Below are 12,948 nucleotides of genomic sequence, written 5' to 3' on the forward strand. Positions count from 1 at the left end.
ACTCCTTTCCTGTGAGTAGCCCTGAGTCAGTTAACAGCATTGCATTATGATAGCAGGCATGTGTGAAGAGGAAGAAGAGTAGGCTGAGTCTGGGGTGCAGCTCTGTGTTTCAAAGCCTGTCTGACATGTGCAAGGCTTTGGTTTTGATCCTTAGCTGCAAGTTGGGGCGGGGTGGAAAAAGCTAAGTTCTTCTTTCTCTTAAGAACTTTTTACTTTATTTGTATGAGTGCTTTGCCTGCATGTTTTTCTGTGCATGTACCTGCCTGCATGTACCACAAATGTGCCTGGTGCCCTCAGGGGCCCTGGAACTGGAGTCACAGATGGCTGTGAGCCACCCTGTGGGTGCTAGGAATCCAACCTGATCTTCTGTAAGAACGAGTATTCTTAACCTCGGAGACATCTCTCCAGTCCCCATCCTTGTTCTTTCATTTGGTTACTAGTATCTCCCCAAATATCTACCTGAGACTGGCATTTCGCTCAACTTCTAAGATGTAATATTTGGCCATGTAACAAAGGCCAAGCACTGGATGGGTTTTCTTGGCAAAAACTTGTCACAGAGATATTAGAATTTTCATGCTGATGTAGAGCAAAGATGGGAAGCTTTTTCATGTCGGGAGGGTGAAGGCTGAGCCTCTTTCTGGCTTAGACTAGAGTCAGTCTGTGATCTTTGAACAGTTCCCAGCCCTGTGGGTCATCAGGCTTTTTGCCAATGTGGATGGAAATGGAGGAGGTAACAACATGGGTTGCCTTTATCTTTGACTGCCTGGCATTTAACTGACTTGGGGTCACAAGTAAAGTGATGGAGGGTAAAATACGGTAGCATAAGGAACAGGAAGCCAGGCCATGAGTGAGCAAAGGGAACCCTGTTTCCGGCTGTGCTGTCCCACCACTGAAGATAGGGAAATCAAGTGGAGGTCCAGATGGTGGACACCGAGCTATGCTGCTGTTCTGGAAACTACGAGAGTTGTTCCTGTTTTCATAATTCTCCAGTCCTGTCCCTAACCCGTACATTATCTTTTGAGGAAATGGAAAACGAAAATGATTTAAGGAAATGAAAACTGAAAAAAAAATTGTCTTTTTAAAGCTTATTAAGGAGCCTCCCCCATTTAAGTTCACAAGATAGTTTGATAAAGATGGGAAAGTTATAGAAATACCTTTACAAATGCATAGGTTGGTTTCAGTGGAGTTATGTGGCCTGTCTGATTGATGAGACAATAGAAGCTTTGGAGGAGAGCTGAGATTCCCAAAACTTGAATGTAAAGGAATGAACTCTTTAGTTCTTGGGGACAAGCAAATTCTATTTCTGGGTTCTTAAAATGTTTTGACAGTGGTAAGACTGGGAAAGCATAAAGCCTGGGTTGGTGGTTTGGACTTGAACCAGTACTGGCTACTCTACAGTCCTCAGCTTTTGCTGATGATTGTATTGGTGATCTGTCTCTTCAGATGGTGTTTAACATAAACTGGCAGAAAAATGCCGTTGTGTTACTACTATTAAATGCTCTGAGTGTGATTGGTTAGTGCCATCAGTTACTAAACACAAAGCTGGCTTTAAATTTTTTTATGTATATATTAATTTTTAATTCTCATACAGACATAAGGGAGGCACTGGTATTTTCCTCATTATGCTAGTGAGGAAATCTGCACTTCAGATCACATATCTAACATGGGATGGAAGAAGGGTTTGAACTCAGATCTGGCTGATTCTCTGCACTGCGCTACAGTACTAGCATGGTTTCCTGGCCATTACAGGGCACATGCTCCTTGGTGCTTTGCATATTTGTGGGTGTAGTTCATTTTCCAATCCTGCTGAGTAGCTACTCTTCTTCTTGATTACTCCTAGTTTGGGAGTGACAGGCCTGAGGTAATTCATGCAGTTCTAAATTTTTTAGTATAAAAATATTGAATAGACTGTTAAATCAGAGATAAAATAATTTCTAATATTGGTGATAAGTTTTAGCACCCCTAAGGCCTCTCCACCGATGCTGCAATCCAAATTAAACTGAATCAGACCAAATTGGAAAAGCCCAGGTTTAATGGGTAAAGTATTCCCGGTGACTCCCTGGCCCCTCAGAGAGGAACCATGTGTTTCTTTTCTGGGATGCAGCTTATATACCCCGTGGAGTGTGGTCTTGAGCCTCTCTGGGAGAGGAGCTGTGACTGGCAGGCTTTGAAGGGGCGGGTTTAGGGAAAGAGATAGGGGAGGGGAGTTGAGGTGGATCTTCCACCAGAACAATTGGGAATATGGATGTAAATGGACTTGGACAAGGCTGGTGATATAGCTCAGTGGTAGAGTGCTTGGGTAGCTTAAGTGATTCTGTGCTGTAGCATGCCACCTTCTTAGTGTAAACAGCCATTATCTTCATCAAAGCAGCTGTGACTACTTGAAAGCAACACCTAAGATCAGACTTGTTGATTGTTGATGTTAACTCATAGAAGGGGGTGAGGAAGGGGGTGAGGAGAGTCATCAGACACTCACTCACCCGATATATAGGACCTTCCTGCCTGCTCCTCTCAGCCAGTTGTATGTAATTCTGTCCTAATCACACAGGGTTTTGTGCACCCATGGGGGACTTGTCATCCATGCTGGGGTAAGACTTTCCATGCTTTGAGGTCCTTCATGCTCTTTTAAGTAGCCCCTCACCTGTACTCTATAAGCTCACTGTTCCCTCAAGTTGCACTCAAAACATTTGGTTTGTCCTTGGAGTCCTGTAAGGAGGGCTAGCAGTGAGTGTGTAGGTAGGAACCCTACATACACACCCAAGGAAAGAGTTACTGCAATGCTTGGTGTGGTGGAACCCAAGCTGAGTTTGGAAGAGCAATGCCCTACCCTCCTCCAACCACTCCCCCTCCCATGGTGGCCAAGGAGCCAGACAACTGAAGCTAAGCTGTCTGATGGAATGTCTCGATATGGTTGTCTTTCTCTGTGGTGTGAAATGGTGTACCCCCTTACTGTCATAGCAATTGCAATGTCCCTGTTATGGGTGGTAGGGTAGGTAATTATAGCTGAGCCTTTGGGGCTGAGGTTTCCGGATGAGGAGTCTTCTTGTCTATGATATGGAGTGGCGTGCCTGCTTGATGAGTGGGAGTGGAGAATGTACTTCGGTCCCTGAAAGAAGCATGTATGGGATGGGATCTCAAGCAGGCTGTGGCATCTGGTGCCTGGCTTTTCTTGTGGGAGCTAAGACATGCAGCCAAAGCTGAGCTGTCAGCCCAGAGAGATTTGCACATCCTAAGGGAGAAATTAAGACAAGAAAACGACATGCTGATGTTATCCACGGTGTCAGCCTCCGATTTGTCAAGTAAATTGGATGAAAGAGAAAACGAGGTAGAAGTGTTTCTTTGCTGTTTCTTGGGGGTGGGGAGGCAGAAGAGAAAGAGCACAAATTAAATCTGTGTTTAAAAACCCTTCCTGGTACTTAGAATTTTGAAACCCGTGAGAAGAATCAGAGGATGAGATGGAGAAGTGGTAGGAAACACCTCCTCCTGGTGAGGAAGGGAGAACCTGTGATTCTGCATGCAGATGGAGACCTTAACAATGTCTCAGTCCAGGAGACTGTTAACCAGGGAATAGTCCATGTCTGACCTGCTTGAATTGCTCTAGTATACAGGGCATGGGAGGTTAAGCAGGTACTCTATCTAAGCAATGGGAACTCTTCATTTATTCTGGGGTGATATATTATGGTGGTGCAGGCCCTTTGAGGTAACCCATGTGGACATATATGTTGAAGTGCTTCAATTCCTACTCAAAGTAAATTTAGAACTCACATTTATTTGGTGGCTTTGGGGGTCTAGAGATATAGTGACAATATCTTGTATTGTTTTTAAACTGCACTTTGAAGTTTTCAGAGTGCTTGTTACCAGTGATTTATGTGATTCTCAGAAGCGTTGTGAAGGTAGCCTGTAAATGTGATGGGTAAAGGAAGGCACCGAGGGTTAGACCGTGAGGTTGAGGCCACCTGCCTTGGGATAGGAACAGGATCTGGACTCTGGCATTCTGGCCTTTGACCTCTCTACTCTTCCTTGCTGTCCTCTTTTTGGGTCTCACCGGATGATCAGGGAAGAGGTTGACCATGTAGGAGAAACCAAAGTTGTGTGTGTGTGTGTGTTTTTTTTTTTTAAATTAAAAAGCATAAGAGATTCATTGGCTTTGAATCCAGTATTGGCCTGGTCCAGCTGTGAGGAAAAGTAAGATTCAGAATGCTGTGTGAGGCACAGGGTCATGGTGGCTGAAGTGAAAAGTCTAGGCAGACAAGGGTGTCATAGGTTCTCACTTATGCACAAATATCTCCTCTGCCCTTTGCCCCCTGTGACATCATGCTGTCCCCTAGTCTCTGCCTAACCTCTTCTTTAGTGTTGGTTTTGGGAACATATTTAGAATCATAGGCTTGACATGGATGTGTTTGCTTTTGGAAATTAGGACTCTCCTGGGAAAATGTCAATCAACCTAGATGAATGATAGTTTTCTTATGGTGAAGAGCACATATTTTTGAGTTCTGTAGAATGGCTTATAATTATTTTGCCTTTCAGCGGTTCCCTGATTCCTAGTTTTGAGTTCTTTATTCACTGCCAATTCACTTCAATTTGCTCTGAATTAACATCAACACAGATTCTAATTGGGTCTAATTATAGTTTGTCTTATCTGTCAGAGAAAGGTTGGGATGCAGCGTGAGCCCCAGCATAAGATGGCTGCTGTTTCTAACTCAGAGTGGACATGCATTTCATGAGGGGACTAGGGCAGGGCTCGGTACCTTGAACTCTTTTAGGAAACAGCAGAGGCCTGAGGTTAACAGATGACTGTAGGTTTCTTGCGTGCTGAAGAAGAGGTAGGGTCCCTACCTGCCTCTCAGAGAGGCCAGCCTGCTCTGGAGAGAAGCTTCATTATTCTTTCAGACCTCTCATACAGTTTCTCTTTGTCTTTGAGTTTATATTTTGAAAAAAATCATAATTTTCTAACTTTTCAAAATAATGGATCCTTTTCTGGCTTTATGGTAATGACCATAAGTAAAATCTTGTTAGTTTCTTTGCTTAAAACATGTCTTTTTAAAATCATGTTTCCCACCCCTGGAATTATCTTAGAAATTCCTTGTTCTATTCTTTTCTCAGAATCTGGACATTTGTTCGTTTCATATAGTGCTGTTGGCTATTACTATGTCCTGATTGCCATTTTGATTGACTCAAGCTGTTTGGAAGTGTTTCCTCCCACGTTGTCAACTGGTACATGTGTGGTGCATGAGAATGTGGGGGTTTCTTTAATGAGGTCATTTTGAGCATGTTGTAGGACTCGGGCTGAGGCTTCCATGCTACCCAGGTGAGTGATCAATGTCTGTCCCAGCTGCCCTTGACCTGTAGACTTTGTGTCCTTGGTTCCAGGGCTTTTAGGGCACCTTGAAAGTATGAAGTGATCAGTACATCTTTTTGAGTCAAAGAGAATCACACCTGGCCAAAGGTTATTACAATAGCCTGTAGGACAGTTTCAAAATGTAAAGGTTCAGAGCAGTCACATCAAGAGGAATCTAGAGTGTCAGCGTAGAGCTGTGTCAATGAAACAGAGAAGAACTTGGAAGAGATGGAATTCTAGTTTGGTTAAGAACAGTGTTTCTGAGGCAGATCTTGGTTTGACTTCTGTGTTCCTTACTGGGCTGTGGTCTTGAGTGACTAATTTAACCTCCGTGAGCTCCAGCGTCCTGATCTATAAGTTGAGGATCAGTGTATCTTTAGTAAAATAATGTATGTAAAGGGAGAGTGCATCTGTGTAAGGTTAGGATTCACGAAACACTAGCTATTACTATATCCATTGCTATGATTATCACTAATGTTGTATTTGATTTTACTCACTGGAGGTAGAACCGAGGGTGTTGTACATATTAAACAAGAACACTACCTCACTGTACATATCCTCAGCTGGTGCCATTGCTTCCCTCTCCCCTTCCCTCCCTCCTCCCCTCCCTCCTCCTAGCTCACTAACTTACCCAGGCTGACCTTGAACTCATCCTGTAGTCCAGGCTGGCCTTGGATTTGCTGTTTTCCTGTCTCATTGTTCCTAGTAGCTGGGATGACAGACTTGGGATACAAGGGCTGGCTAACACTGTTATTTTTAATAAGTTTGAGATTCATTGGTAAACCTCTAGAATCCAACTTTGAATTAAGTGTAAGAACTCATATCACTGTGTGTGTGTGTGTGTGTGTGGGGGGGGGGGTGGTTAGGAAATCGACCGTGGTCTTTCAGCAGTATTCTGCACAGCCGCCCTTCTCCCTTTTCCGCGGCCTTACATCTCCTTTGGGAAAGCAACTGTTCCCTTTCTCCATTTGGTTCAGCTGGTTTGTTCCGCTGGGCTGCACGCTGCCTCTGATGTGACGGGATCTGGGGTGTTGTGTGCCATCACTTCTGATTTGCTCCCTCTGAGTTAGAAGTGTTGCACGCGGGTCCATGAGACTTGGAGGGGCCACAAGGCATCTGGGTTCCACATTTCATTTCAAACGGTCCCAGTTTGGAGGGACCAGAGCCTAGGAGGAGGATGCTGACATCGAGTGCCCAGAGCTGAATGCCTATGTCTGTGGATTTTTCCATGACTCCAACCAAGATGTTCCTCATTCTCTTTTTCCTTTGAGCCAATTTCTCTTAGTTTTCTCAAGCAAAAGTGGCAGAAAGTAATGAGATTGGTTGTGTTTTACAATTCAAATGGTTTTAAGCGTACAGAAATGTTTCATCTTTTGTTATCCTTATACCTGGGAGAACATCGGCGCCAGTCTTCCTGTCTATTGTTTCGTGAAGGGGAAGAAAGAGACAGTGTCCCAGACCCTCTCTGCTTTGAGGTATATTCATGGCTAGCAGAAGTATAGTGCTGGCGTCATGGTAAATACTTTCCTTATCATCTTAATTGACTCAAAGGATATCAAGGTTTTCGGGTTTCAATGGTTTTCAGGTTTCATAGTCATCAGGAGTCTTTCCCATTTCCCTTTATGCCTTGTGGGGATCAAGGAAATGAACACAAGAACCTCTGCAGGTTGCATGTGACTGACATTGGGCCTGTTTTGAACGATATGGAAAGGACAGGTTGAAAGGCATTACAGAGCCCTCCCTCTCACCCGGAGAAGAGAGAATGCCTTGAACAAAATGGTTGCAGAAGGCCGCAAATGCTGCAGTAAACGGTTTAGTGAGACCTCACCCAAGCCTTCTGGTTCTTTGTCTGTTGATGGAACAAACCATACATGATTGTTGTGTTATGCAAATGTCTGGCTCACTGCCCCCAAAATGATTGAGTAAATGAATTTAGAACAAGTGTAGAGCTAGTAGTTTGGGTAGATACAGATCATTCAGAGTGCTGAGTATGGGCATGGGTAGGGTCAGAAAGAGGACTTCAGTGGCACTTTTGCTCAAACTCAGCTTGCTTGATGACGTGATAATATGCATTCATTGTTTATACCCTATATTGCCCTTGGCTCATATAAGAATATCTTATTAGATGTTTTTGTGTGGAGACTTAGATATTGTACTCTGTAGTGCAGCTATCACTGAAGGCAGCTGCTGCATTAAGCTCATCAAGTTGTATTTTCTTTAAATCTGTAGCTGCATCAAAATAGATTTAGGGTAAATGATGAGTAGAGCCTTTAGCACCTTAAATGCATTGGATGTGCTGAGAGAATCAAGGGGTACTCAGTTAACTTAATATTGAAAAGGGCTTTTAAATGATTTGTTTGGTAGAAATCACCACCTGTTCTCCCCACCCCTAGACAGATTTTTCATGGTAACCTGCTGCTACCCTTCCATTGTGAGCTAAATTAACTTTTTAGCTCATAACGCCTCATGGTAGGTTTAGCTAGTGATGTTGCTAAGGCTGCTTCCTACAATTTGTGTGTTTTTACCCTTCTCCCTTTCCAAACTGATGTGTACACCCCACCCATATCTATGCCTAATGGACCAAGGACCTTTATCTGCCTAGTCTGTGATGAAATGCCTGGCTGGCTTCCCAACCCTTGGTACCTGGATAACTGAATCATCTCCACATCTCCCTTCTCTACTTTCAGTCCTGGTAGACACTGAGAATCTCACCTTTCAGAGTACCTACACTAGCGTCCTGCATTTTGATGCTTGAGAGCCTGTATTGGATTATCTTCTGGAACTCTTTGCCTGGCTTTCTCAGTCATAAGAAACTCTGACTGACCAAAGGCTTCTGAGTCTTTCCTGCCTGAAGATGCTCTAGGAACCTCATGTTGGGTGGCTTGAAAGAGCCTTCTTATCTAGCACAGGCACAATGATCAACAACTGTATATGTAACCAGGATGAACTGAGGTGGCATGTAAAAATAGAACTTTTCTCTCGGTACAGTAACTTGTTTGGACTCTCACTCTTACTAATAGTGTTACATTTCTCTTTTGAAGTCTTACCCACCTTACATTATGCAAAACTTTCAGAGGTTATGTAGGCTGTAGGGCCCTAGTTGTTTCAAAACCCTCAAAGGAGCTGATCTGCATGATTTCTACGAGCCTGGTGCTGTTACAGACTGGTGCTGCGTGGTTCCTGGGATGGTACCCAATGCTGACATGCTCTAGCTTCCATCACTGTTCAGCTCAGGGGCCCAGCCATCCCCATAACAGTTTAGCCTCTGCACCAAGTCTGGTGAGGCCCTGCTTCCTTACTTTTATAGCACTTTTGTTCAGAGGATCCTTGGAATCCATTCCTTCCAAAAAGCTTGGGTCAGGTCTTCTTTCTGTGTAGCCCACATAGGTACCTTCCAGCCCCAGAACAGCACCCAACATCTTCTGTTTCTTCCTCCCAAATGACTCTGGACTTTTTCTGAGTCAGCTTACTTCCAGTCTATTAGAATACGCCAAGAGTCAACAAATGGCTCACAAAGGCCCCCTTTACTTTGTCTCCTTGAAGAGGAGAAGTTGGTGTGTCTTTCTATAAGTAAAGAGTGAGTACTTCATAACAAAGATCACCCTTTCCCAGCTCTTCTTGTGTGTTGATTTAAACAGAGAAGAGGAGCACAGCTTTCAGCCTTCCCCAGTGTGTGTGTGTGTGTGTGTGTGTGTGTGTGTGTGTGTGTGTGTGTGTGTGACCGGCTGTTAATATAGCTCCTGCCTCATTGGCTGTATTCTTCTCCTTGATTTTGAGACAAAGCTGACCTTTTCCAGGAATGTAGACTTGTCTCACTCTCTTAGGGGTATTGAATACCTGGGTAATTTTCCCATTCTTATCATGTCTTGTAGAACTCTAGTACCTGACCTGTACGAAGGTCGCTCTATACCAGGGTTTCTTAAACTCTTCTACTCACTGTGGGAGCCCGTTCTGGGGTTCCTCTTGGCTTTACCCAGCAGGTCCGAATAGAGGATGATCAGGACCACGGGCCTGAGTGCAGGTGTCTGAGATGGCCTGCACTTGGCTGTGCTGGGGGAGGAGGTCTTTTGCTCCACCCCTTGGCGTCTCTATAAAAACCCTGGACCAGAGACAGTCCGGGCCCGTTGGATTAGGTTCCAGGCCCTCTCGAGGCTATCCTTTATTTTCTATCTGTTTATCTCCGCAAGATTCTCCGCTATAAATCCTTCTATCTAATATTTCCTGCTGATCGCACTCAAGAAAACTCTGGGAAGCTGTGGGGGTGGTGGGTAAACGCCCCACAACTCACCAGCTCTTGACACTGGAGAAGTTTTTCCATGGCCCCAGAGATATAAGGTATATAAAACAGACATGCAATTCAAACATTCAGTGGTTATAAATAAAAAATTTATGCCAAAATAATTCCTTGTTATTACATAGATTTTTACCATTTAGTAAGAATGAATGCAAATTTACGTACTAATTAAATGAATATGCTTATTAGAATATGCTTATTAGTCTAATAGTACAATCCAAAGTTAATCTAATTTGATACTTACATGTGGAGGAATGATGTAGGAAAATATTAAGCATGTGTGTTTTTTCATAATTATACCCTTATTTTTATTAGAGCAGGAAACTGTACATAAAGTAAAAACAATGCAAAATCTGTTACATACAATGAAAATTTACCATATACAATAGACACCGTATATTTATAATATATAGTTATCTTGAATCTGAGCTGGTGTATGTCTGGCTGTTTGTTGGTGTTGTATGGCATAATGGCATGTGCAGTGTGTGTGCTGTGTGTGCTCAGAATGGAGGCTTCAGTGAAGCCATGTGATACAACTTGGGTGAGCACTGCCAGAGATACTTTGGATTTGCTACATGCTGAATTTCAAATTCATTTCTGCTTGGTGCTCATTCAGAAACTTCTCATCATTGTCATTTTCTTCATAACCTCCACACCCATTTACATCACCCTGCATACATGGTGGAAGTAGTTTTGCTTTATATATTCAAGTTCATCAATTTTGCGGTCTGCTTTTTATAGTTTCGGAGCCCGTTCTAAGTAAGTAAATAACCACCGAGAACTGTAATCACAGAGTTGAAAACTTCTGTATTAGTATTTCCTAAGTAATTTCCCAAGGAGCCTTAGTATTCTAAGAAATATTAATAGGAAGCTTGGGAAGAAAACTTTCTTGCTGGGCAGTACTGCATGGTCTGTGAGGTGTAACAATACAGGCATTGAAGGTCTTGCTTAGTCTAGGGTTTCTCATGACTGTATAGTTAGGGGTTTAGGTACCCCATGGTTGTTTCATACTTATGTGTAAAAACCAATCTTTCTTTCTTTTTTTTTAAACTTATTTGCTGTGAGGTAAACCTATTGGTTCATCCTGCCCGGAAGCACACAGTAACAAAGGCTGCTTCGTTAACTGTGCTTACTCCTGCCTTATGAAAGCTCTCATTGCAGGGGTTGAGTTACTTCTCACTTTGCTGTCAGATTTAAGTCATTTCTTTTTTATTATTATTAAAAATTTTTTTATTCCTTTTACATACCAATCACAGACCCCCCTCTTCCCTCCTCCCGCCCCTCCAGCCTCCCCCCCCCACTCCCTCTCCCCCATGTACCAGCTTTAAGTCATTTCAAAGGAATCTTCAGATTAATTTTCCATAGCTCCAAATCTGACAGTTTCACTTGGGCATTTCAAACTTGTTAGTGGACCCTTGCTACTTGTAAGGAAATAAAATACCCCTTTAACATCTCTACATGGCCCTGGCCAACCAGGGCCTGCTTCCTTTTTCCTCTTAAGTCATTATCTTATGTGGCAGGCAGGTCTCACTCTCTATGGAGCCAAGAATGATCTTCCTGCTCCTCCTTCCTAAGTGCTGGGATTACAGAAATGCACCATCACAGTTGAGTCTAAGAGGTGCTGGGAACTGAACCCAGGACTTTCTAGGCAAGCACACTATCAACGGAGTTACACTCTGAGCCCTGGCTGATAGGAGAAAAGGTCTCTGTAGAGTGTCTGGTTTTTTGTGTCATCTAAGGTAGTACTGGAGTTTGTTTTTTTTGTCCCTTGAAGTCAAGCCCTGAGGAAAGGGCGCTTCGTGTACGATGTTGAATAATGTTATAGACATAACAGCTGCAAAGGGGGGTTAATTTTGATATTTGTGATGTTGCTCAACTGTCTCCTTCAACTGAGTTAATAAATAACCACCATTCTGCTAATCTACAATGCAAACAAAATTGTTAGAAAGCTATAGCCATTAGTCTAGGTCATCTGGTTACGGGAGACAGTTGTTTAGCTCGTACTGTTTGGGAGGCCCCCAGGCAGGGGGATCAGGATCTGTCCCTGGTGCATGGGCAGGCTTTTTGGAGCCCAGTGCCTATGGTGTGACACTTTGCACAGCCTTGGTGCAGTGGGGAGAGGCTTGGACCTGCCTCAGCTGAGTGGGACAGGCTCTGCTGACTCCCCATGGGAGAACTTGATTTGGAAAATGTGGAGGTGGGGGGTGATTGGGAGGGAAGGATGGAGGGTGGGAAGAGGGAAGAAGTGGGATCTATGGTTGGTATGTAAAGTGAATAGAAAATTTCTTAATAAAGAAAAAAAAAGAGGTGGGATGGGGGAGCTATAGCCAGCCTCACCTGATGGTGCAGGCTTTTGGCATGCTCCTCAGGTCCTAAGCTAGCCTAGAGGCCTAGGCGTTGGTACTCTAAGGTTATAGGTGGACTGACTACCACTGCAGTTTGAGGCAGGATTTTGCTTTGTGGTCTTTGTTCTCCTGCTCTCACATAATGAATACTGGAGTATAACTATGCACCACGATGCCCAGCTTTCTGTTTATGAGATAGGATCTCTCCACATAGTCCCAGATAGACTCAAATTTACAATCCCCCTGCCTCTCTCTCTCATCTAGTGTTGGCCTTGCAAGTGTGTGCCATCACATCTGATTGCTGCTTCCCTATTAAATTCCCATTAAATTACTAATCATTGTGACTCATTAGATTAATACTTACTAATATCATTTTCTTTGCCTGGAATGCCCCTTTCTCCTCACATCCATTAGCTGCTTCTTTTTATTGATTTAGTTCAAGATAATACACCCTGCTTCCAAGCTGAGAATGTATGCTTTATCCAAATCTTTGAGTCTAGTTGTTTTCTGAGAGGCACTGTTTCTCCTTCTGCCTGGCTTTTGCTAACTTGTCTCTGGTTATTCTCTATTTGTGACAAAGACCCTTATCTTCTCTTCTGTATCATGCAAAACTGACCTAGCCATATCAAATTGTCTTTCTTCTTTGAGGTTATGAAATCAGGTAAAACTGCGTTTGTTCTTTCCTTGTCCCATGTGATGTATGTATGGGAAGTGTGTGAAAAATGGCCCTGACGGTGATCCCTACTCCATGGAGTTGAATTGAGGAGTTCGGGTTAGACTTTGAGGGTAAAGCAGTTCGAGCGGGATGGAGCAAAGAGTAAGGGTAACTTTTGAGTACAGGTTTTCTCCTGATGCCCCTCCCCCACCTGAATCTGAAGCTTTTGCTTTCTGCGGTTTTAGTTAACCATGCTTGCGCATAATCATAAAATGGTAAATGTCAAATTTCAAGGTGGACTCATTAGTTTTGAATC

General features: G+C 43.5%; 1 protein-coding gene across 2 annotated transcripts in view; it reads left to right on the plus strand.

The window, feature by feature from the left end:
• Vav3 (vav guanine nucleotide exchange factor 3) overlaps window positions 1-12,948 on the plus strand; it is a 336,756-nt gene that overhangs the window by 78,614 nt on the left and 245,194 nt on the right. The window lies entirely within an intron of this gene.

The sequence above is a fragment of the Peromyscus maniculatus genome, chromosome 6 (genome assembly GCF_049852395.1).
Source record: "Peromyscus maniculatus bairdii isolate BWxNUB_F1_BW_parent chromosome 6, HU_Pman_BW_mat_3.1, whole genome shotgun sequence".
In the NCBI taxonomy this organism is placed as follows: Eukaryota; Metazoa; Chordata; class Mammalia; order Rodentia; family Cricetidae; genus Peromyscus; species Peromyscus maniculatus.